At 47.9% G+C, this 25,563-nt stretch overlaps 1 long non-coding RNA gene across 1 annotated transcript; it reads right to left on the reverse strand.

Moving 5' to 3' along the window:
• Window positions 1-2,890: 2,890 nt before the first annotated feature.
• Window positions 2,891-24,224, reverse strand: LOC140219820 (uncharacterized). The gene is made up of 4 exons (XR_011896042.1): window positions 24,061-24,224; window positions 18,448-18,773; window positions 3,474-3,647; window positions 2,891-3,187 (listed from the first exon to the last, which is right to left on the reverse strand). It is a non-coding gene; the product is annotated as an uncharacterized lncRNA (long non-coding RNA).
• Window positions 24,225-25,563: the final 1,339 nt, after the last annotated feature.

Below are 25,563 nucleotides of genomic sequence, written 5' to 3' on the forward strand. Positions count from 1 at the left end.
ACCTTTACAATATTTTGAAAGTGTTCGCTGAAACACCGGGTATACGCGTCGTGTGTGGAGCCTGCGTCTTTTTATTGTTTCGGCTGGAAGATAGATAGCGATGTCGAGAAGAATAAAGGTCGCTTGATTGCAGCGATGGTGTGGCTCGTGGTGCGAGAAGCCCTCCATGAACCAAGATTATCCGAGCTTTTATATATAGAAGCGCCTCGCACATCACGACGAACTTCGTATCACATCCCTTCACCCACTTATCCAGCCTGAAAAATTTCGTCAAGGGTTACTTCAGCTTCCACACGCAAAACTATTTTGAAACAGTCTCGGTGGCGTGTTTTGAAAAACCTATTTTCTCTTAGCAACAGCTGGGTGAGCATATTGAGTGCCCAGAAATAACGTCTCTCGAGTCCCACCATGTAACTACAAGGATCTAGGGAGCTTGCCGTGTCGCTTCGAGGAAAAAGTGCCTAGAAACACGGTTCATGTGAGCGACGCATGGTGGCGCAGCGGTGCAGCACTGGGCTTGGGCTAGAGTGAGACCAGACCGCACGAGAGCTACTGGAAGCCTTCCATATAAAGGGAAAGGGCAGTGATTGCATTAGTGATACGTCAATTGTGTTATATAGTTTGGAATGAGACCTTTTCTCAGCAAGAAGATAATACTTACTTTGTGGTGTGTCGTGGTGGCACGCGTTCTTTGTCTAGGAACGCGCATGCGCGAAGTAGCCTTTATATTCAATTTCTTTTCATGGAATAAAATCAGTTGCGAGTGCAGCGATTGTCCGTGTCTATCAGCGTTCCTTTCGTTTGTGCGTGTTTTTTTGGCACTGCGGTTATACCTGTAATAAGTGACCAACTCGCCCAAGAACTCGTTTTATTAAAGATATTGTTACAGGAATTACCTAAGGTTCTGTTAGACGTGGTAAATTATTCAGTTAATAATGCATGGCTTCTGTTGAATCTGAGGTGTGCCAAAGTAGGAGGTGTAGGTTCAATTGGCCTACACCTCTTACTTTGGCATACAATGCCAAAGTCCAATGGTCCAATGCAATGGTCCAATCCAGGACTTCTAAACAGAAAACAGCATGCTTCCAGAATGGACTGAAATTCGTGTCTCGGGCCTCTGTATCCAAAGCATCAGGCGAGCGGATCACACTATCGCGACCCTGAAAACGACAACGAAGCACATAGCAAGAATAATCCGAAGAATCACAAAGAAAAAGAGAAGCCTGCACGAAAGCGAAACAATACGAATCCTTGAAGCTTTTATCATCACCAGGATAACATACACTCCACTCGATCAAAGCTTAAACCGCACAGAAACCAAGATATTGGACCAAGTCATACGGGGTGCGTACAAAGGGCCATTAGGATTACCGATAAACACTGCAAATTAAACACTACACGACAATGGAGTTTAAAACACCATTGAAGAGCTACAGGCAGCGTTCTGATAGATCAGACGGAACGCTTGCGTCTCACACACGCCGGACAACAACTGCCGACTCAACTAAGATACCCGGTGAAACAGCAATATTGCAATGAACAAATGCACCAGATCCTAATCAACATCAGGAAGCAATTATACAAGCCACACTGTTACAAAAGAACATGAATCCCGAATACCACAAATGGCGAAGTCAAGCACGAGCCAAGCAACTTGTGAAAAGCTTTGGGAACAATCAAGAAGTGCAATGCACGGACGCCGCTCAGACTGCCAGAGGACAAGTCATAGTAGCAATGCGCAACACTCAGCGAAAAAGAGCCGAGATAACGGCCTCAACAAACAAAACATGCACAGCCGCTGCCGAAGCCTCAGCAATCACGATGGTTATCAAACACATTAACAGCGCCAGGCACTCGGAACTGGTTATCTCCGACCGCCAAGCAGCACACCGAATGTGCTACATGCAAGGCAGACTGCCACTAATCGCGCTAAGGATCATAGGCGACGTACTCCAAGAAGAACATGCAGTCAGATGGTGTCCAGGATACGAGGGCATCCCAGGCAATGAGAGGGCACACTCCTTAGATTGAGAACTGAGCAACCGAGCAGGGAACAACAGCCATTAACTGCCAAGATATTCCGCTTATGGCCCGAGAAATCCTTGAACACCATCGCCGGACGAAAGCGCCTTGCCCCCCCCCCCCCCCCCCCCCCGTACAAGAAGCTCGCGCATAGCTATTAATACACACACCTATGCCCACTTAGGAAGAGCGCACCGCATGAAACCCACACTATATACTAGCGCTTGTCATTGGTGTGTGGCATGACCGTCACTACCGCATGTGACGTGGAACGCACGTGACATGTGCACAGGAAATAAACTCACCTGAGATACTTATCTACAGTAGGCGATGAGCAAAACGATAACAAGGCGAAAGCAGAAGCCAACGTTTCGACAAGTGGACTTGTCTTCTTCAAGGCGACATATGCTTTCCTCGCCACAGTTCTCGTTTTGCTCATCGTCTTGAATGTCCATCTCCCGCCTTTCCTGTATTTTCTCTGGTTACCTACAGTAGGGAGTCGTGAGAGATTTTTGCCCGGCCGTGGCTTGAGGCTCAAAGAGGCCTCTTGGACCTGGTGGATAGGGTAGCCAGGATCGCCGGTGTTCTGGAATAATGACCCTCCCACACGCTGCCTCCTGCCATACCCCTTATCCCTTATTCCCCTTTTCCTCTTCCTTGATCCATAAACTTTTTACATCCATCCTTTGCCAAAGTAATAACGATGCTTAAAAAACAAGGGGGTATACTTTACTACTATCCGCCTCTACATGCTCTCATTAAAAATTTTTTGTAGATCTATGTCTATCTATTGGGCGACAGCGCATCTCGGGCAGAAACGTGACCGCGGAAGTGGTTGTAGAAAAATCGGGCACAGCTACATAATGAGTGAAATTGATATTAAGTAACTCGGGCCGTGGTAGCCTTTATCAATACTCTACGCACAAACCAAACTGTGCGCTGTTAATCGTTGTTTAGAAACATAGCACAATATAGTTGTTCAGAATCCTGCTTGGGAAATTCGGGCTTCATTTTTTTCGTTGTCGTCCTCAACGTTGTTGCTATTTTCCTCTTCAGGAGCAGTTGTGTCACGGGGCTTTAATAAAAGTTCATAAGCATCTTGAACTGTTTTGACAACAAAGCGGTACGCTTTGCCTTTACCGTGGTCGGAGAAGATCTTCTCAATCTGTAAAGAAATCATTGGAGAATCTTAGACAAGTACGGACGTCATACACATGGTGTTCAGGAACAGCACACATCAAATCTGCTTTTATATTGCTCGCCATTCTCCTATGCACTCAAGTAACTGATGGCTACTTGCAATACATATTGTCTCTATTCGTTGACATTATGCGAAGTGCATCATTTTCTGAGAAATTAAAGGTGCTGATTTTGTCCACTGTAGCTCACTCTTCAAGATATTTGCGTAATTCTTCATTGGAGAAGTATTTCGCCAGCACAGCACAACTTACCGTCTTGGCAATAGTCCTTACTTTATCGGGAAGCGGAAGCTGAAGCTTTTCTAGAAAAGCCACAAGCCACGTCTGGCAGTTATTTTCTACAACATCGTACTTTTCGATTTGACTCATGGCATAATATGCATAGGAGACATCCGTGTAACTGAGTTCGAAGTCTCCTAGAAAAACCTGCAAGAAAAAGTGCTTGATTAGCATATGGTATATCATTCATAAAGAAATAAAGAGACGACCAAAGAGCATCTGACGTATCATTAAATGTCGTTGACGATACGTGAGATGGTGTTAGATCACTTGAACATATCATGCTGATTTAGAGCAACTAACGACACACCAGCGTTATTCATTATACCTGAAAGGGCAATGCACACATTACGTTGATGGAGGTGGCAAACAAGTGAGGATGGTCGCGTGGGCAGCATCTCTCCAGTATTTATTATTACGTTGAAGATAAAAAGAAAAAATGACTCGCCATCCCGGCCCTGTGAAAGTGGATGTCCAGCAAAGCTGTTCAAAACCACCACTGCAACTGCTGAGGGACATATGCAATGCTTTTTTGCTTTGGAGTAATGACAGTAATGGTAATTTAGACTAAAGATAGTAATGACATTTTTCATAGCCCCCCGTCGCCCATGACGGTGCTGCAACAATACTGAAATCAGTTGCTAGGCTTGTTATTTTATATACGAAAGGCTACACTCTAAGGAAAAAAGGACTAAAAGGGGTAGGGAGGTTAGTCCTTTAGGGGACTGACTGATTTGCCACAAACAATAGGCGTTTTGGGGACTAACTGACACGGGATGAACTGTTACTCCCCATGCGCTTACTCCTTCGAGGACTAACAGTTGCCGTTTTCCGATGCTCCTCAAGGGACTAACGGTAATTCTTTCGAATTCTCCACAAAGGTGGAATTAATGAAATTAGGCATTTATACCCTAATAAAATATACTGAGCTAAAAAGAAAGAACGTGCCCTCAAGTGACGTGCCCGCAAGTCGGTGACTAAGTTTGTAGAAGCCGATGCGTTCGACGGCATGTCTTCAAGTCCAGAAAGTTGGCTTGAATTCTATAAATATGGCGCTGGGAAGAACAACTGGCACTCTATCGAATAAGGACAAGATTACTAACATGCGTAGCTACTTAAGAGATGTTGCACGGGAGTGGTACGATCTGCACATTATTGAGGATGCTGGCAACTCTCGGAACCAGTGGAAGGAAAAATTCTTGACGACATTCCGAAGCAACCCAGTGCAAAGATTATGCGCCGCTCTTAATTTCAAATTGAAGCAGGGGTCCCTCGTCGAGTATTTCTTTGAAAAACACCGCCTTTTAAAGCTGGCCGAGCCTATGCTTCCTCCTTCTGTCGTAGTAGCACTAATAATGCACGGACTGCACGCGGAAGTCCTGAAGCTAGAGCAAGTACAATCGCCTGAAACTATGGACTGTAGTGCCTTCACGACATACCATCTACTCCAGAAGAAAATATAACCGCTAGCTCAAGCAGTCGCTTCACACGAACCGGCGCGGATTGGTCAAGCCGTTATCCGCGAGAGCCGAGCCGCCTTGCAGGCAGCACACAGAACTTGGGTTGGCGTGCTCCCAGAGGTCGGGTGAATAACGTCGACAACGACCCTGTCCCCTTAGTTTCAGACGTTCAAGTCTCCGACGACAAAAAAGTAATAAACAAGGGTGATTAGTCCGACCTGATGACCACAACTGAGACTGTTTATTTAACTTGTTCTACCCTACTTCACATTCCTGTCAAAGCGGGAAACAGACGTATGATAGCTTTGGTTGACAGCGGAGCTTCTGTGTCTATGATAAATACCAAGCTGGTAGATGCAAGTCACCTGCATACTGGAAGAGTTCTACGGGTGTAAGGTTACGATGGAAATGTGACAATGTGACAATGTGAGGAGAACAGCAGTGGGTTTGAGCCACACCTGACGTGGTTCGCTCGGCTCCCGCTTTTTGCCATCGTTTTCGGATGTTTTTCGAGTGTGTACCCCTGAACTTTCCACATTTCCGGATCTGTGAAGTCACGAGGAACACGCCGATACCCGACTTTTGTGGGTGGGTGGACTTTTGTGACATTTCTTCCCGTTTTTCTTTCGACTACGCCATCACTGTGTGCTGAGCCTAACCGTGTTAGGGTTCGCGAGGCGAGGCATCGCTCGCCCACCTCTTCTCGTCAGAGGCTTTTTCCACGGAATTTGTGATGGAGTGTGAGGTGGAAGGGGAGTTTTTATCCCCCGAGGACTTCACTTAAGACTCCGGGTGGCAGCTCGTTGCCGCCAGACGTTCTTTAGGGAGCAAGAGAAATGCGGCCAATGCCAGTGCGGCCGACGTTCAGCATAACGCCGGTTCCAACGCTCGGCGTCCCGCCGACCGCGCGGGAATTAAAAGCAAGATAATTCGAGGAGCCAGGATGCCTCCGCTGCCCAAAGAAGAGGCAAAGATCGTCGTGCGGCCCAGGGGAGGCCTGTGTATCAGCAAGTGTGGACCTACCGCAGTCGCCGACGCCATATGGCAGGCTGCCGGGCTCGATCCGGCGTCGCGAGACACGGACACGATGTGTCCCAACTTTCAACAAAACATAATGGTGATCAGCACACCAAACCGGGACAACGCTGCACGCTACGTCGGCATCGAAGGCATCTCCGTCGCCGGTCAACGTTTCGAGGTGAGCGCCTACGAGGCCGCCCCCCACTACACGTGCAAGGGCGTCATCCGAGGCGTCTCCCTTACCGACGGGCCCGCGGTGCTCGACAAAAAACTCGTAAACCCGAGAAATCCCACGGCGCTGGGCGCCAAAAGAATCAAGAACACCGGCACCGTGGTGGTCCTGTTCGAGGGGTACCGAGTGCCAAATTTTGTCTCCTACGGCGGCACTATCGTCAGGTGCACTTTATTTCGCAAGCAAATGGACGTGTGTTACAGCTGCGGCAGGCTCGGGCACCGCTCCGACGTCTGCCCTTCGCCCAACGACGCCATCTGCAGAGGATGCGGAGAAGCAAACCCTGACGCCCAGCATAGGTGCGATCCCAAATGCAAGCTGTGCGGTGGCGACCACCTTACCGCCGCCAAGGAGTGCAAGCGACGATTTCAGACGCCATATCTCGTCAGGCGCAGACGGGGCGAACGCTCCCGCGCCCTCAACGCCGAACATTTCCCGCCCATGGAGAGCGCGAATCAAGCCCGGCAAGCATCGCCTGAACGCCAATACGGTCGCAGCCGCTCCCGGTCCAGGGGGAGATCCAGATCTCGTGGCCGCTCCAGGGGTCGCACCAAGAGCCGCTCCGTCTCCAGGGCCAGGTCGATGTCAAGATCCCGAGTCCGATCACGATTCAGATCCGGCTCCAGGGGCCGCCCAGGTTGCAGAACCCAGCCAGCATCTGGACCTCAGCCGGCCTCCACACGTTTGGGGAAGCAGCCGACCCTCCTTTGGGCCGATCTGGCACGTCCCAAGCCCGGTGCCAATATAGAAGCTGCTCAGGCACCTCGTAACGACCGACACCCAGAGCGAGCTAGGGACGCGGAAGTCATTCGCGTACGAAAAGAGAACGACGACCTCAAGAGCACGATCAAGAGGCTAGTTAACGAAATGGCAGAGATTCGGAAACTCGTTACGAATGCGTCTGATAACGGTGCGCCAGGCAGGGTCACAGAGACTCCAATCCCAGCCCCAGTAGACGGTACTGCGACGTCCTCCAAACGCAGAGCAGTAGTAAAACAAACAGGTGAATCGGGAGCGATGTCCTCAGAAGTCAGCGAGATTAAGCAATCTCTCATTGGGCTGGCAGATGGCCTCAAACAGGTCACTGCTAGCGTCAATTGTCTCACCGATAACGTTCGTCAAATTCAGGTTGCACTCGGAGACCCCAACAGGGGCCTCGGAGCTCTCGCTGATCGCATAGACGCCATTGAGGCGCGAATGGCTACACCCGCCTCCGTCGTGCAACCGCTCACCGTTCCCGCCATACTAAAGGAAGCTAGACTTCAATATCCAACCAGGGCGGCGTCAGGAGGTCCCAGTCTTTGCACAGCCCTAACTGCCCCGTTAGGTGGTTGTCCATCCGGTCCGCCATAATGGATAGGTCCAAAGAGAGTTTTCGCATTTGGCAATGGAACTGCAGGGGATATTCTAACAAGAAAGCCCCTCTGCAGCAGTTCTTCAGGTCCTTCGCTGTCAAACCTCAAGTCATTGCTCTACAGGAAACATTAGTCTCCGCCGCCTCGCTCCAGGGCTACAGGGCCGTGTCAGGCCTGCCCGGGGGGCGAGGGATTTGCACCTTGATTGATAAAAGACTGACTCATCTCACCCACGACCTCAAACTGGGGTGTGGTAGAATTGAATATGTCATGGTTAAGATCCTGCTCGACGTACCACACCGGAATCAGCGCAGAAACAGCGTGTTCGTCCTCAATATCTACAGCAACCCCAGGGACTCGCGCCAGCAGTTCAAGACCATCCTCAAGAAAGCGACCGACTTGGCCGGCCCTCGACCCTTGGTCGTCGTCGGTGACTTCAACGCACCGTACGGCATCTGGGGTTACGTCTACGACACTACCAAGGGGCGCAACCTGTGGCAAGACGCCAACGAGATGGACCTCACTCTGGTCACTGACAAGAATTTTCCTACTCGCATCGGCAACTCCGTCACCCGGGACTCGACACCTGACCTAGCGTTCGTCAGGAACGTTGAGGACGTGGGCTGGGAGAACACCGCCATGGAGGTCGGCAGCGACCACTACATTCTCGAGACCAACTTCAAGGTGTCTCGGAGTAGGATCAAGGAATTCACGTTCATTGATTGGGACCACTTTCGCAAGATTCGCGAAGAACCCAGCAGAGCCAGGGCACCCGCCACCCTCGAAGAATGGTGCGAAGGCGTCCGGAACGACGTTTCCGCGGCTACCAAGAAAGTGGAAACCGATCTCGACGTCGAGCGGATGGACAGCAGACTTGCCCACCTGATCGAGGCCAAAAACGCCCTGCTCCGCCGATGGAAGGGCCAAAGGCTCAATCGCAGACTCCGAAAAAAGATCTCGGAGCTCAACAAGGTCATCGATGACCACTGCAAGGCGCTATGCCAGCAGCAGTGGGACGAGCTCTGCGAATCCATCGACGGACAGATGCGCAACGGCAAATCCTGGGGTATGCTGAAGCACCTTCTCGACGAAAGCGGCTCAAAGTCAAATCAGAGGCATACGTTGGCCAGGGCCCTTCACGAGGCCACCAGGTCTCACACGGTCGATGAGCTCGTCGCAAAACTGGTACAGAAGTACTTGCCCGTCCGTCGCGACGGAGATCCAGTGACCCAACTCCCAGACTACCGAGGCCCTCCATGCCCCGAGCTCGACGAAGACTTCTCCATTGCCGAGGTTAGACAGGCCATCTTCGCGCTCAACCGCAAGTCTGCGCCGGGTCCAGACGGAGTCACCAACAGAATGTTGAGAAACCTCGAGGACACGTCGATCGTCTTCCTGACCGACAAAATCAACGAGTCCTGGAATAGCGACGTTGTTCCTGCAGAATGGAAGATGGCCTGCACGGTGCTCATTCCCAAGCCCGGCAAGGCCCCGAACATCGAGAACCTCAGGCCGATTTCTCTAACCTCCTGCGTCGGCAAGGTCATGGAGCGCGTCGTCCTCAACAGGGTCAACGGGTACCTCGAAGACAACGAGGTTTACACGTACAACATGATCGGCTTCCGCGCCGGACTCTCGACGCAGGATGCAATGCGCCTAATAAAGCATCAGATTGTGGATGGCCGTTCCAGAGACGTCAAGGCTTTGCTCGGTCTGGACCTCGAGAAAGCTTTCGACAACGTGCTCCACAGCTTCATCGTAAAGACCATTTCAGATCTGGGTCTCGGCTCCAGATTCCATAGCTACGTCAGCTCTTTCCTAACGGACAGGAAGGCCAAGCTTCGCATTGGGGACTTCCGCTCCAACGATGTGCCCCTCGGAGGGCGGGGCACTCCTCAGGGCGCCGTCACCTCACCCACCCTGTTCAACATCTGTATGACTGGTCTTTCCGAGAGGTTGGCACGCGTAGAGGGCGTCAAGCACACCATATACGCCGACGACATCACCTTATGGTGCTCCAGCGGCTGCGAGGGCAGAGTAGAAGAATCCATGCAGGAGGCGATAGACGTGATCGAGGAGTATCTCCGCCCCACCGGACTTCGATGCTCCCCCGCCAAGTCGGAGCTTCTGCTTTGCAGAAAAGAGAAGGGAGGCAGACCCAAAGATTGGAAGCCAGTCTCCGAAAGCAGCATCAGTCTTCGCACTTGTGACGGGGGGGGTGATACCCAGGGTTGACGTTATTCGGGTCCTGGGCATGTTTGTCGAATTCAACGGCGGGAACGGAACGGCTCTCCGCAAGATCATCGCAAAGACGGACAACGCTTTCCGCCTCGTTCGCAGAATAGCAAACCGGCACCGAGGAATGAAGGAAAACAATCTCCTCAGGCTTATCAATGCATTCGTACTATGTCACTTTACGTACACAATTTCTATGCATAACTGGCTCAGAGCGGAGCGAGACAAACTCAACGCTCTCATCCGCAAAGTGGTCAAGAGGGCTCTCGGGCTACCCATCAGGACCCATACCGAGGATCTCCTTAGGCTGGGGGTGCATAACACTGCCGAGGAGATTGCCGAAGCCCAAGAACGCGCGCAACTCACTCGCTTGAGCACCGCAGCGGCAGGTAGACACATCCTCGAAGAGCTGGGTTACTAACCTGCGGGATTCCCGATGGTCAGTACCCCGATCCCCAGGTGCATTCGAGACAAGTTCGAAGTGGCCCCTGTGCCCCGAAACGTCCATCCCGTCCATAACGAGGGCAGACGCAAGGCCAGAGCAGCAGCCATCCTCAAACAGATCAAGCAACGAGACATTAGAGCAGGCTTCGTCGACGCCGCGGAGTACAGCGATGGGAAGACCTTTGCCATCGTTGTGGTCGACTCCAGCGGCAAGATTTCCAACTGCGCCTCCATTCGCACTTCAGACCCCGGTGTCGCCGAGCAAGCCGCCATCGCCCTCGCCCTGCTAGACGGGCGTGGATCCGAGATATATAGCGATTCGAAAACAGCAGTTAGGGCTTTTCAGAAGGGTTGCATCACCGAGGAAGCTGCTCGTCTTCTTAGCAGCTCGAGTCGAGATGCTCTCACGCATCATTCAATCCACTGGTTTCCAGCTCACGTAGGGTCGGTCGAGGGTGCTTCCCCGAACCTCAATGAGTCTGCTCACGAGGCTGCCCGTGACTTCACCGACCGCGCTTCCTCTACAAGAAGCACTGACTCCCCTCCTCCCTACGGCCACAGGGACGCTCCCGCTACTCACGAGATTATTAAATTCTTCTACATGTCTAGAAGGGTCTTTCCACCCCCTCACCCCAAGTTGAATAGGGCGCAAGCCGTTTCGCTTAGGCTTCTGCAGACCAGTACGTATCCGTGTCTGTCCGTTCTCCACGAGGCTTACCCGGACGTGTATCGCGACGACGCCTGCCCCTCCTGCGGGCAGACCTCCTCTCTAGCGCACATGCTGTGGGAGTGTGGGTCGACATACCCCAAGTTCATCAAGGAGGAGTGGGACTCGCTTTTGCGTAGCCCCGCTCTAGAAAAGCAAATCTTGGCCGTCCAGCGTGCCCGCGACCGGGCCGGTAGGCTAGACCTGCCGGTCCCGACGTGGGACTAGCCGGGTGCGCGACGAGTTCGCGTCCTCGCCGGACCTACAATAAAGTTTATTCACTCACTCACTCACTCACTGACAATGTGACAATGCATAATCAGTGGGCCTCAGTAATCATCGAGTTCTAAGGTCATGAAATAGAGAGTGAAGTACTGGTTATAGAGGGTGTGACGTACGACTTTCTCCTATCCAGACCAGATATAAAGAAACTAAACATCAACGTATACTGGGACGATGCAGTTTTAGTGGAACTATCAAAAGAAGAGACACAGCAGGATACAAAAGATAACCTGCGAATTCCAAGTGCGCGGAGGATATTGCAACGACCTACCCTGAACTGGTATGCATAGGAAGCTATCCACAAGCGATCGAGTCACACAAGGTGCCTTTCGAACTAACAAGACCGTCATCCGAAAACCACCTTATAACATGTCAAGAGAGCCCAAGATATGGTTGAAGAAACAATTGCAGGAGATGCTAGACGCCGATATAATCCGGCCTTCGGTGTCGCCCTTCGCCTCTCCCATAACTATTGCGCCGAAGGAAGATGTAACTTTCAGACTGTGTACAGATAACAGAGCTCTTAATCGCCTGACAGAACTTATACCATTTCCCATGCCGAAGATAGATACGATTATAGATGAGACAGGTGGTTGCCGAAGTTTTTGACGCACTGACTTGTGCAAAGGTTTCTGGCAGATCCCGCTAACCAAACAAACAAAAATGTGCACTGCTTTTATCACGCCCTTCGATCTGTACGAGTATAACCGACTTTCTTTCGGCTGGAAAAACTCGCCAGCATGGTTCCAGAAGATTATGAACGAAGTCCTGAAGCCTTTCCTAGGTGTCTTTTGTAACATGTACATAGACGATATTATCGTCTTCTCCAAAACAGAAACTGTGCATCATGAACACCTGTCTCAGGTATTAAATGTCTTGAGCTTGGCGCACCTCAAGGTTAATTTTATGAAAAAGTGCATTCTTTCAAAGAATAGTTGTGTTTCTTGGAAGAGTCTTTGATGGGACTAGCAAAAGCACGAAACAAGAGCCCGTCGAGAGGATATCCCAACTGGTAAAACCATATGACGTCCACTCATTGCGTATGTTTTGGGGATTAGCAGGACATTTCAGACCTTTCATAAAAGACTTTGCCATAAAAACAAGATGCCTCACACGCCTAACGCAGAAAGAAGTTCCATTTGAGTGGGATGAGGAATGGGAGAGAGTCTACCGTGATCTGGTGCACAGAATTTCTGCTGACCCTATTCTGCGCATACCAGATTTTACTTCTCTTTGAGCTGAGTACCGACGCCTCACACTATGGAACAGGTGCATTCTTGTACCAGAAATGTCCAGAAACATCCGGCCGAGAAAATCGACACTCAGTAGGCTACTACAGCTACACCCTCAATCCACCTGAACTCAACTACACTACTACTGAAAAGGAAGCGCTTGCTGTCCTTAAAGCAATTTAGTACTTCCGCACGTACCTAGAAGGTGCGAAGTTTACTTTGTTCACCAATCACCAGGCACTCACTCCTCTCTTGAATATGACTCAACCTAAGGGACGTATCGCCAGATGGGTTAACTACTTGCAGCAGTTCGATTTCACCATCTCCCACTGACCTGGACCCCTTTTGACTGACGCAGCTGCATTGTCTAGACTGATGATAGAGGCTATCAAAGAACAATAGGAAGAAATCAATGAAGTAGAATTGTGGGAAGGCACTGAATAATTGATTTTTATGGAAAGTCGCTAACAAGACCCGCGAACGCCGGTTTCCAGGGTGCTTTATTTGAACCACGAATGCCCCGAATCTGGAGGACACGACTGATTTTGGCGCACCTACAGCAAGACAGTCAAGAGATTTACGTGGCCTCACATGAAAGAAGACGTCAATCAATACATTCGTTCATGCCAATTTGTCAAGTCAACAAAGTGAAATATAAGCAGCCTACGGACGCCATGATAATACCTCGCCACTCGACCGTGCCTTTTGAAGTCATACACCTGGATTTTGCCTAGCTAAATAAGACGCGAGGAGGAGTCCGAAAAAAGCACGCTTTTCTTCTGGCCATAGATGATGCACTAGGATGGCCGCGGCACGGGCAGGAAATGAAGATGCGAATAGTGTCATCGCCCTCCTCCAACGGGATATATTTAGGACAACCAGGACGATCGTATGTGACAATGGTCCAGCGTTTAAGAGTGAAAAACTAGCAAGGTGGGCTCGAGACCACAATACATCAATCAAATTCTGTGCGTCATACCATCCCGCGGCGAATGGGCTTGCAGAGCGTGCTGTCATCGTCAGCCTGGTTACGCCCACTGCAGGGCAAAGGCCTCTCCCATACTTCTCCAACAACCCCGGTCATGCACTAATTGTGGCCATGTCGTCCCTGCAAACTTCTTAATCTCATTCGCCCACCTAACTTTCTGCCGCCCCCTGCTACGCTTCCCTTCCCTTGGAATCCAGTCCGTAACCTTTAATGACCATCGGTTATCTTCCCTCCTCATTACACGTCCTCCCCATGCCCATTTCTTTTTCTTGATTTCAACTAAGAAGTCATTAACTCGCGTTTGTTCCCTCACCCAATCTGCTCTTTTCTTATCCCTTAACGTTACACCTATCATTCTTCTTTCCATAGCACGTTGCGTCGTCCTCAATTTGAGTAGAACCCTTTTCGTAAGCCTCCAGGTTTCTGCCCCGTAGGTGAGTACTGGTAAGACAGAGCTATTATACAATTTTTTCTTGAGGGATAATGGCAACCTGCTGTTCATGATCTGAGAATGCCTGCCAAACGCGCCCCAGCCCATTCTTATTCTTGTGATTATTTCCGTCTCATGATCCGGATCCGCAGTCACTACCTGCCCTAAGTAGATGTATTCCCTTACCACTTCCAGTGCCTCGCTACCTATTGTAAATTGCTGTTCTCTTCCTAGACTGTTAAACATTACTTTAGTTTTCTGCAGATTAATTTTTAAACCCACTCTTCTGCTTTGCCTCTCCAGGTCACTGAGCATGCATTGCAATTGGTCCCCTGAGTTACTAAGCAAGGCAATATCATCAGCGAATGGCAAGTTACTAAGGTATTCTCTATTAATTTTTATCCCCAATTCTTCCCAGTCCAGGTCTCTGAATACCTCCTGCAAACACGCTGTGAATAGCATTGGAGAGATCGTATGTGCCTGCCTGACGCCTTTCTTTATTGGGATCTTGTTGCTTTCTTTATGGAGGACTACGGTGGCTGTGGAGCCGTTATGGATATCTTTCAGTATTTTTAGATACGGCACGTCTACACCCTGTTTCCGTAATGCCTCCATGACTGCTGAGGTTTCGACCAAATCAAACGCTTTCTCGTAATCAATGGAAGCTATATATAAGGGTTGGTTATGTTCCAACCCTTATACGCTCTTAAGAAGCAGCTGTAAGACATCACAATCGCTCCTACACCAGTGGCTTGGGATGCAGCCCGCAGTTCGCTTCTTCAGGAGAAACCTCTATTCTACAGGCGGACCGTGAACTGGGGCTGTTAGAAGATCTCAAGATCGTCGAGGAGAAGAAACAAAAATCGCAGGAGGAGAGGTAGCGTAAACGAATGAAAAAAAAAATTGACAAGAGACATTGCTCAGATATCCCAGACATTCAATTCACCGACCTCATTCTAGTTAGGAAAGGAGTAAGAGAATCCAGTGCCAAATATAATGGTCCTTAAGCTGTGGCAAAGACAGCCACTCAGAAAGGAATATTGAAGACTGTGTGGCACATTGGTGAACGGGGCTGCGTTGGATGTGCTTCGATTCGAAACGTTTTCAAGTATTACCACAGGAGGTGTAAGCAAAAGAAATCTGTAAGGGTGAAGCGGTATGAGCCTTCGAATAGAAGATGAAGAAGCGCGGGAACCTGGAGACAGGAGAAGAATGAAGTGAGAATAAAAGGTAGACGAGATGGACGCCAGTTTCACAGCAATGCCTTACGTATATTGTGTCCTTTAACTAGGAACACTACACAACATATTAAAAAAAAATGCGTATATCACTGTGAATGCAACACCAGAACTTGGTACAAACACGCACACTTTAGGATGCGGACAAATGTTCAGGACAAACTCAAGAATGTTTGCATCCTGATACTTATGAAAGTGAACAGTTTCATTCCATGACTGTCAATGAGAGGGAAAAAGAAAACTTAATTGTGTTCGTGGAACAAAATCGCACTGATAAACTTAGAGATATAGTCATTGCTCAACACCTTTAAAATGAATAATTATAGCTTGCTCTTGACATTGAAGCAGCCTTTCGACAGCAAAAAAAGGAATCAATGTTTCCAGCTCTGAGCATTGAATTGCAGGAAATGCAAGCGGGCATAAAATTATGCCAATATAATCTGTTTAGGAATACCAGATAGGAATAAATATTGAGGGTTTCATTTGTACTTTCTCTGGCTGAGGAATCTCGTTTTAAATGATTACCACAAGCATGTCTTAACAATGTTGATCTAATACAGGTTAAATGCATGACTAGCGTAATAAATCTGGATGACTGCTATAAATTACAGCGAAGAAACTATAATATCTCACAACATTAATAATATTTATTTCCACAAAACAGGCTAACCGTGAGCGGCGTGTGAGGCTGAGCAGAAAGGGGAAAAACCCTACGGCAAGTGCGACTGTCGCGGGCCTACGATCCTGCATTACGGATAGCACGTATTGATATGGTCTTCTTGTTCGAAGTACAGGAAACACTACCAGCGCGAGACACAGGACAACAAAATGGACGAGAAGCGTGCCTTTTAGATCGCTATAATACAACGTTCAGGTTTCTACTAAAGTGACGATACTTGCTGAAAAAATTTGGTGGGTCGGCTTTTGCGCTTTTAGAGATATTCAGAGAGGACTCCCATATATATATTCACAGCACACGCACCTCGGTGGACGTACCAGGCTAGCGCTAAGGTAGAATTTCACAACACAATTTGCATTCGACGTTCAGTAATCCCAGAGAGATCATTTGCGGCTACGTTCAGGGGCAGACGCGGGCTTTCGGGTTGGTGCTTGTTGTTGCGTTTGCTGCAAGAATATCGCTAGAAGCAGGCACCGCATATGCGCAGTCACGAGCAATATGCACACATAATTTCTGCAGAAGCTGACGCCGACCACGGGTAACGCGAGGATCTTGTTGGGCTGACACGACGACTTCATGGCAGCCGAATTCCGAATACTGCCTATGCGGTGAGGTTAGCTATGTGAACTTGTTTATGGGTCATCTTGTAGGTTGTTGTAGCGCAGGCAGAACGAAACCTTCATAGAAGGCAGATGAGACAGCACACAGCGCTGAGCCAGCTGCGAACAGTTGCTTACGTGCGCCGTGTCGCACTGAACTTCAGAATCCGCCCTTGCGCACTCCAAAACAAATCTGAACTTCAACACGTTTTTAAAGGACAATACACGCATGTTATTTGCTCCTAATAAAGAAAAGTCAACAATATTATGATGTAAACGTTTTATTGATTACAAGAATGCAGCGTGTGCGACGAAACATGGCAGTAAGCAACCCTGGGCGTCCCAACAGTCACATTATTGAAATCGCAATAATGTGAAATGGGCCCTCTAAAGATCGCACTGCGACGCGTGCGACTGCACCGATTTTTGTCGTTTAAGTCGTAGAATGTGAAACAGCCTTTATGTATGTGCTGCAAGTACTGCACCGCTCCCGACTTCGCATTCAGGCACTGCATCGCGTATTTGCGACATTTTTTCGGAGCTCAAGTTGCAAATCGATGCGGCGCGAGCATCTATTCCTTCTCCTTAACGTGGTGGTCTAGGATTGGTTCATCTCTTCGTCAGGAAAATTGTTTCTCGCCTGTTTTTCTTTCGAGACAGTGACCATGCGTTTTTTCGTGAAACGTTGCAATTCTGCTTAGTTTATTATCCTCCTCAGTTAATAGGGTAATCAAATGCCAGAGATGTCCCACAGGCTCCTTGGCGTTTTATCAAAGAGGTCGTTGACACATTTTTTTTTTCTTGAAGGTTAGATTCAGCCTGGAGAGCATGTTTATTGCGAGTCACAAAGCAATTGCTGCTGCACGGTTGACTCGATTTTCCCAGATCTTTTGTATCGTGCACCTTATTTAAGCCGACCTTATCAGGATGCACTTAAACGGGTCCGGAAAATGTGTGTACCCCCGGGAGTGAAAACATTTTTCCTTAACTTACATTCGGAAACACTCCCTGTTAAAACTTCGTTAACTTTGAGGGGCTGCTTTGCGCCGTGGTGAACAAACTGCCGACTATGTCTATGTGCCGAGACCATAGATCATTCTTTCATAGATTGTAGGGATGCTGTATATTTTTGGGACATTCTCCAACGGACACTTATAAAGGACATTGACATCACTCCATATTCAATTAGGCTTCTACCGTTTAAGGTTACGGGCGGTCCTCCCTATGACATGTTCGTAGCACTTGGTTTATGCTGCCTATGAAGATGTAGGCTGTGTGGTCGTCATGCCGAAAGCCATCGATCTACGAGATCCTTCTTTCGCGAAAGTGCTGCGTATGTGAGAAGTGCCTACGCTGAGCAGGAACCTCCGCCAGACTGGATGCACTTGTTAGGTGAATGTGTGTGCTTGCCCGAGTTTTGAGTTTGTAGCTGTGTCCGCTCTGTAATAGATCTTCATGTAATAAAGAAAAAACAAAGCGCTGGCGTGGCTTAGTGTTAGGAAAGCCAAATACCACCCAGCGGGCCCAGGTTCGATACCGGTGGGAACTGGGTATTTTTTTTCCATTTCCCGGCGATAGGTGCTACGGACACCGAACACTGGCGGCGGAGGAGGTGGCAGCGGCAGACACTATCGTCAACCGAAACAGCTGTGGTAATGAACCCACAACAGCTCGCGCTGCAAAAAATACTAGTTGTTCCATCAAGGAGCCATTCGTCGAGCAATCGGAGGCTCAGCTGACCAGGCAAGCTTCGTGGACAGGAGACCGCCTGCCTAGAGTGAAGACGTCGCCTTATCGCCTCCCCCCCCCCCCCCCCGCGCTTCTTTGGACATAGCAGTTTATTACTATTACTGTCTCATCTTCAGAACAGAATGGACACAGCACAGTGAGATCCAAGAAAACAATTATTATGAGGTACTGGTGCACTCTTGATTGAGTATGCCAAGTTGGACACATATTTCGTAAGAATTTTCGGAACGTGTACATCAATGCTAGGAGCTTTATCTACACTGCCCAGATATGCGACCCTTAGAACGCAAGCACTTACCTGGTCAGGCGGAAGACTTACAGCAGGTGTCATTGAAGGCATAAGGTTATTCTTGTCTTGTAGCGCTTCGATTTTGAAGCATTCACCATCGGTAAACTTGCAGTAGAATTCCCAGTGCATAAAACGATGGCTTATCGCTGTTGAAGAGCTGCTCGACCAAAAGAGTGACTTGTTCTGGAAGCAGCGGTCTCCAGTAGGTGTAAATGCCAGAGTAATTTTACAACCAGGCTTATAATTAGGCTTCATAATGACAGCAGTGTGGTGTTCAGTGTATCCAGGGGTGCAGGAATCCGTCCCTTCGTCAGGTATGTATATCTTTCAGAGCTCTGCCAAAATACAGGAAAATAAGCAATCAAACACTCTTGGTGGTCTACATTTTTTATTCATTGCCACCAGTATCTATTAGGGAACTTTTAAATCTCGCAAAAATGAACAGATGCTGTGCTGCCAACACTGTTTTGCTTATACGCGAATGAACAATTCTTCAATCTAGTTATTCCCTCTTAACATAAGCACAACCTGTTATCAAGAGCACAGCGCATCTTTTCTGTCTTTACAATTATTTTCTTCACAAGTGATTTTAAAGTGAAGGTTTCTGTACCTATTCTCGCGGATTTCGCCTGGCTCCCTGGCCATTGGCCGCTAGATGCTGCTGGGTTGGTAGCTATCTCAGCAGATACATTTGTGAACATGTAGACAGAGTTCATGTGAAAGTACCAGCAAAGCTGCTTATATTGTAATGTTGTTGCCACAGTAAAAAATAAGACACTGCAGGATGTGACCTAAGAACATCAGTTATTTATTTTTGGCCCAACTTTTGACCAGAAAAAAAAAAAAGAAGAAAGCAACACTAAAAGCAGAACGATAGGTCAAACGCACTAGCCGATAGTCGAAATACGATAGCATCGGCTATTTATACTGCTTGCACGTGTAACCATAAAAAAGAATACATAGAGCGATTAGGCATGAAAACGCCCCGCAACGCCGTGCCACGTTTTGATTTCCTTCGTGCGGGTGCTCTCGCGTCCGTGCCCGCGCAGGCGCTTGGTGCACTTTGCGTTCCCACTCGCTAAATCTGCGCCATGCGGTCACGGCGTAGTTTCGCCACTTAAGAGCTCACCATCGCGTCTGATATACCTTGACGCCTGCTAGTCACTGGAGCGCTCATTATGCGCGCACCAGCAGTGGCCTCGCGTGCTCGCTATCGCTATCGTTGTCGCTATCGCTATCCCACCGGCGGCAAGTTGTTTTTTCATCCACTTTAATTTCCATTAATTAATCCTTTCTTTATTTCATTTATTAAGCGCAAGTAATTTCCCCTATGTTGTCCTTGGTGTCAGGTTGGTTGGCTTATTATGATATGACTAATAAAAATCGGGCCCCTCGGTTAACCCCCTTTCTTCTCATTCATTACATAACGAGGGTCTCGAATCCGGCTACATTGATGCCTTCAGGTAGCATATGTGGGTTTATTGACCAGTTGCCTTCACCCCAAAAGATCACGTTCTCGTGACGCCAGCGGCAAAAAGGACGTACCACGTCCGCCGCCAAGGTCTGTGAGTGGTGGCGCTGGCTAACACTTCCAGAGTTCTACAAGGACACATAAATACCCAAGAAAGTGGATGGGGAAACAGCGACGCGGTAACTCAATTGGTAGAGCATCGCACGCGAAATGCGAAGGTTGTGGGTTCGGTTCCCATCTGCGGCAAGTTGTTTTTTCATCCACTTTAATTTCCATTAATTAATCCTTTCTTTATTTCATTTATTAAGCACAAGTAAGTTCCCCTATGTTGTCCTTGGTGTCAGTGTTTGTTGGCTTCTTATGATATGCTTGCAGATTAGGTAGATAGTGCAATGTAAATAACTTATAAACAGTGCTGGTCAGAAGAAATCGGAGCTGTTTCAATGTATATTCAGATTACGGTATACTAGATAATGTTGGTAAGTGCCTTACGGTAGTCATTGGTGTTAGTAATAGAGACTAGTGGATCTCGCAGGTGATTCCATTCTTGGCATCGTTCTGCATGAAACGAGTTACCGTAAGTAGATCTTTTGTAAGATCAGGTGTTCACTATATGACGATGGTCAAAGCATGCAGAACAAAAAGAGGCTGGTTCTATATATCTTGATTTCAGCATGGAAATTGAATGTTATATTTTAAGGCGGCAAACAAAGGCGAGTGATTTTTCCGTGTTTGGTAAGGGGACATATGATGAGGGCAAGTTTCGCACTAGTTACATTTGCTATGCGCTGGAAGTTGTTAGCAATGAAATGAACGGAACGATTCTGTACAGCTTCTACGATGTTAATTACTGTTAATTGAGGAAGGCCCCGTATATATGATGCGCATTCTAGATTAGGTCGAATGTAGGTAACATGCAGCTGTTTCTTTACAGACGAGGGTGCCAGCGGGAAATTGTGCTTTAGTTACCCAAGCATCTGATTAGGTTAAGATGCAATGAGTTCTATATGTCAGTTCCGTGAGAGAATATTTGTAATGTGCACTCCGATGTACTTATAACATGATACTAACTCGAGTGAGATGTTCGTAAGGAAGTAATTAGGAGAAGGTACTTGGTTACGCGAGATTCTCATGAATTTACATTTTCAGGCGTTAAGATTCATGCGGCAGCGGGAGCACCACGTTAAGTTAACAAGATCTGATTGCAACGTAACCATATCAGAATGGTTAGTTATCTTCTGGTAAATTACGCAATCGTAGGCAAATAAATATACAGAACTGGGGATTTTATTAGGCCGGTCATTAACATAAACGAGGAAAAGTAAAGGCGCCAACACAGAGCCTTCAGGCACATCGGACTCTGCTGGCACCTCTGGTAACTCGTTGTCGTTAATACTTACAAATTGGGTACGACTATAAAGAAAGCTACGAATCCATTTGAATAGTAAAGGCTTAATATTTTGAAGGCATAGACTTGAGATAAATAGTTGGTGATTAACTTTGTCAAAGGCTTTAGAAAAGTCTAATAAAATACTTCCGCCGGAAAATCCGAGTCCAACAACGCATGCAAGTCATTATTATATGTTCGTAGTAGTGTTTCACAAGAATATAATTTCCAGAACCTGTGTTGATAACACTCAAAAAATGGTTTGATTGAAACGATATGTTGAAAAATTTTTCGAGATACCGAGGTTCTGTCATGGGTCTGTACTTCAGTGGGTTATGTGTGTTCCTCGATTTAAAAAGTGGGATCACCTTACCGGTTTTCCAATTAATGGGTAGTGCATTATCTTCAAGTGATCTAGTAAAAATAAGGGTGATTATGATGCAGCTGTATTCTGCAGTGCTTTGGTGGAATTTCGAATTATTACCATCAATACGACACGAGGATGACCGCTTTTTCTTGGAAAGTCTGGCTCGGATGCCTGCTGTATCAAGGGTCATGGGATCTGTCCCCCGAAAATTTACGGATGACAAAGGAGGATAGTCACTGATATCTGCTGTGCAAAATGTTTGGGAAAACGTATTGTTAAGTAGAGAAGCGCAAGGTTAGGAGCTTGAGCCGCAGAATCGTTTATGGGGCCTATACTCTTGTCTTCAGTATATTTAATAAGGTTCAGAAGCGTTTTGACTTAGTTTTGATCAAACACGCTAGGGTCGAGTTAAAATTAAATTTTGACGAATTTAAGGCGCTTGTGTAGGCTTTCGCAGCATATGTGCATGCTAACCATCTATCAGCGTTTAATGTAAGGGTGACTCTCTTCACAGGAAGGTCACCCACGCGTGTCACCAAGTGCTGTTTAAGTAAAAAGGCTTATAGTGACCATGTATTATGGCATTCATGAAACCAATAGGCCAGTGTATTTAACTTTATTTCCGCGCCAAGCTTACGGGGTAGAGTTCTATTACTGTACATGGAAATGGCTATATAAAAATAAACAGTGGCAGGAAATGGTTAGCCTGTGTGCGGGACTGTTCACTTATGCCTTCGCTATACATTGGCACAGAAATAGTTCCATGTGTAGCACTGTCGTTCATATTGTCACGTGGTAGTGACGTATAAAGAACACAGTAGCAATACTGTGGAAGACGAAACTAACTTTTACTGGGCGAACCTGCGCCCACAAAAAACAGGCTACACTTAATGAACGGCGACAGCGGCGAACACAGTCGGCGAAAGAAGGTAAATTTGGACGTGTTTAAAGCGCTTGTGTGGGCCTTGGCAGCGGATGTTTATGCTGACCATTTATGAGCATTAAACGGAAGGGTGACACTCATATGGAGAGGGCCACCCTTGCGGGTCACCAAGTTGGTTAAAGAAAAAGGCTTATAGTGACCGTGTATGGTATTCATGAAACCAATAGACCAGTGCATCTAAATTTATTTCCCCGCCAAGTTTATGCGGTCAAGTTCCATTACTATACATGGCAATGACTATACGAGAATCAACAGTGAGAAGAAATGGGTATCGGTGTGTACGGGAGTTTTCACCTATGCCTTCGCTATGTATTGCCAAGCAACTAGTTTGGAGTGTAGCACTGTTGTTCATATCATACTTTAAATCATGAGCATGGTGATCAAAGAAGGTGCTTTGTTTTTTGAAGCAACAGCCACAGCTGGAAAACTAATGCAGCGAAATCTTCCTCTTGATAATATTCTTTTGCTTCTTTTTCTACATCATCCTCCCAAAAGAATAAGAAAGCATTCTGCCACTCTAGGTAGCAGTTGCCAGCTTTGTCCCTCCATGTTTTCCTCTCTTTCCATGGTATGCGTGTTTTAATACCAAATATTAGAAAAATATCTGCACGTTCGGGCATTATTAAAATCAAATTTTCATTTATTTCACAGTCATCCAGTGTGGCCAAGAAGAGGGCACACAGCGTAAAACGCTACTTTATACAGCTTGAAGACCACCCGGCGCTCATCGATCACAAGACAGTATCTTCACTAAAAGCGAGAACTCGACCTAGCTTCGTACAAGCACAAGTAGTTATGGGTCGAACCCAACCAGGCCGGGCTTGAAGTTTTCAGGCCCGGGTAGGGGGTACGGAGAAAGCCTGAAATCAACGGGTCGGGCACGGGCGGACCAACCCATGGCGCTGTGTTCGCCGCTATCGTTGTTCTTTAAGTCTAGCCAGTTTTTGAGGGTACATGTCCGCCTGGTAAAGCGCAAGTTTCGTCATTCACAGTTTTGCTGCTTTCTTGACCGTCGCTTCTACGTGACAGTGTCATAATTTTTCCATGCATCAATGCATGAGTTTTACGTATAAGCAGGGGACACTATGACGGCGCTTAGGGAGCGGACGCAATAATGACGGTATGCTGAAACGTTGATCTCCCCGCGTACGATCTACGGCGGTACCGTGAAATCTTCAGGACGAACTGGTGGGCTAGTTGGTTATACACGTCTATTGAATCGCAGCGCAAAAAATAAATCGACAGCGTTCTGTAGTGTCCTTATCTGTCCCTGTCGACTTGTTGCGCGGTGTGATGCAATAGACGCGAAGTCGTGCCTTATCACTGTGACACAACGCGGAACCGCAAAGCAAAATCATTCCCTTGACGACGACATCGGTAGCAAACCAATGTAATAATCTGCGTCAACGATCATCTGCAATAAATTAAAGGACAACAGACAAAGGGCAGCTCACCGAAATTAGTTGGCCGCTCTATATTCCCGTGGCGGTATTGCTGCGATGAGTGCGCTGCAGTGGTCCTACGAGACGAGGCGAAATGAAAAGAGCACCTACTGCAGGCGGTATCGGAAGCAACCACCTTATCTCGCGCCAACAGTCTAGGCGCGCTCGTGCATCCATGCGATAACGTCGAAGAGTCGGGCGCAACCGTGGTATACTGAGGAAACCGCACCATAGAGAAAGGAGAAACTTTGCTCTATGGGAGTGCCCGCTCTTGTGCGCGCGCGTTTTGAATGCTAGCTGATACGCGTTACGCCTGCTGCGCCGATCAGCTTTTTTGCTTCTACAGCTGAACCGCTCGCGGTCTTCGTGCGAAATCGCTGTATTATTCAGTAAAATTGATTGAGAACGATCTGTACAAGCCTTCATCGAATTTGTGCCACGTGCAATTTCACAAGGACGCCTTGTGAAATGAGGAAATGTTTATTTTATTCTATACAAATACTCGTTGCAGGCTTTTTGTGCATTCATCCAACGTTGTGGCACCAGGGGCGCGATCGGAGATATTTTGTTCGATACGCGTTCTGTTCAGTTGCTGCAACGTCACAAAGTTGCAGTATGCAAAATTTGTGACAGCGGGGGGGAGAGAGCAGCCAATCAGGAAGCGGTGACCTCCCCGGAAGTTTACTTCCGTCGTTTGTCGTCTGCTTGCAGACAGTATACTACAAAACGAAATGTTTCTCGTCTTCCAAATGAATGAAATCGTTACATAAAAAAACGTATTTTATCTTCTCAAGCCCAAACACGTTTTCAAATAGTAGTACGTGTGACTACTGCAATTTATAACTATTAGGTTCTTTGCGTCGTCCCTAGGTGGTGTCGCGCACAGCGAGAAGAAAAAAGAAAAAGAAAACGACGGGAGGAGTGTCGCACTTTTCAAGGGGCAGCGACAACATTCCAGTGACTCGCTGGCACCAATGATGTTGTCGATTTATCTGTACAACCAACGAATTATTTGTTTCGAGAAACAAAAACGACACCGGAATTCACTTTCTGCCATTTTTTCAAACGCGTTTCGCACCGCCACCCGCTCTCCTCCTTCCTCTAGAAACGCCAGCGCAACAACCTAAGTTCCCAACGGAAGCGCCATTTTCTCGAATTAAACTATGGATTGGATTCAAACGTGCTATTCCGCAGCCGAAAAGGCCGCCTGTTGGATCCAATCCAATCCACCAGACGCGCCATGCGAAGCCGTATGATCGCTCCAAACTTCTCAACTCCCGTCGCGTTCGGACGAAATGCTCGGTGGGCGGATGATTGACAGGAGCGTGTCGTCAATTTGACGTCACCAAAAACGGGGGCGCTCCGCGGCTGGCGACGTCGGCTCGGAGTAGGCCAATCGCGCGCGCCGGTAACCGAACGAACGCGCCGAACAACCATCTCCGATCGCACCCCAGGTAAGCAGCAGTAGTTCCCGTAGAAAGCTCCACCAGACGATGTCAGCTGAAAAAAAATTAA

The sequence above is a fragment of the Dermacentor andersoni genome, chromosome 8 (genome assembly GCF_023375885.2).
Source record: "Dermacentor andersoni chromosome 8, qqDerAnde1_hic_scaffold, whole genome shotgun sequence".
NCBI lineage: Eukaryota > Metazoa > Arthropoda > Arachnida > Ixodida > Ixodidae > Dermacentor > Dermacentor andersoni.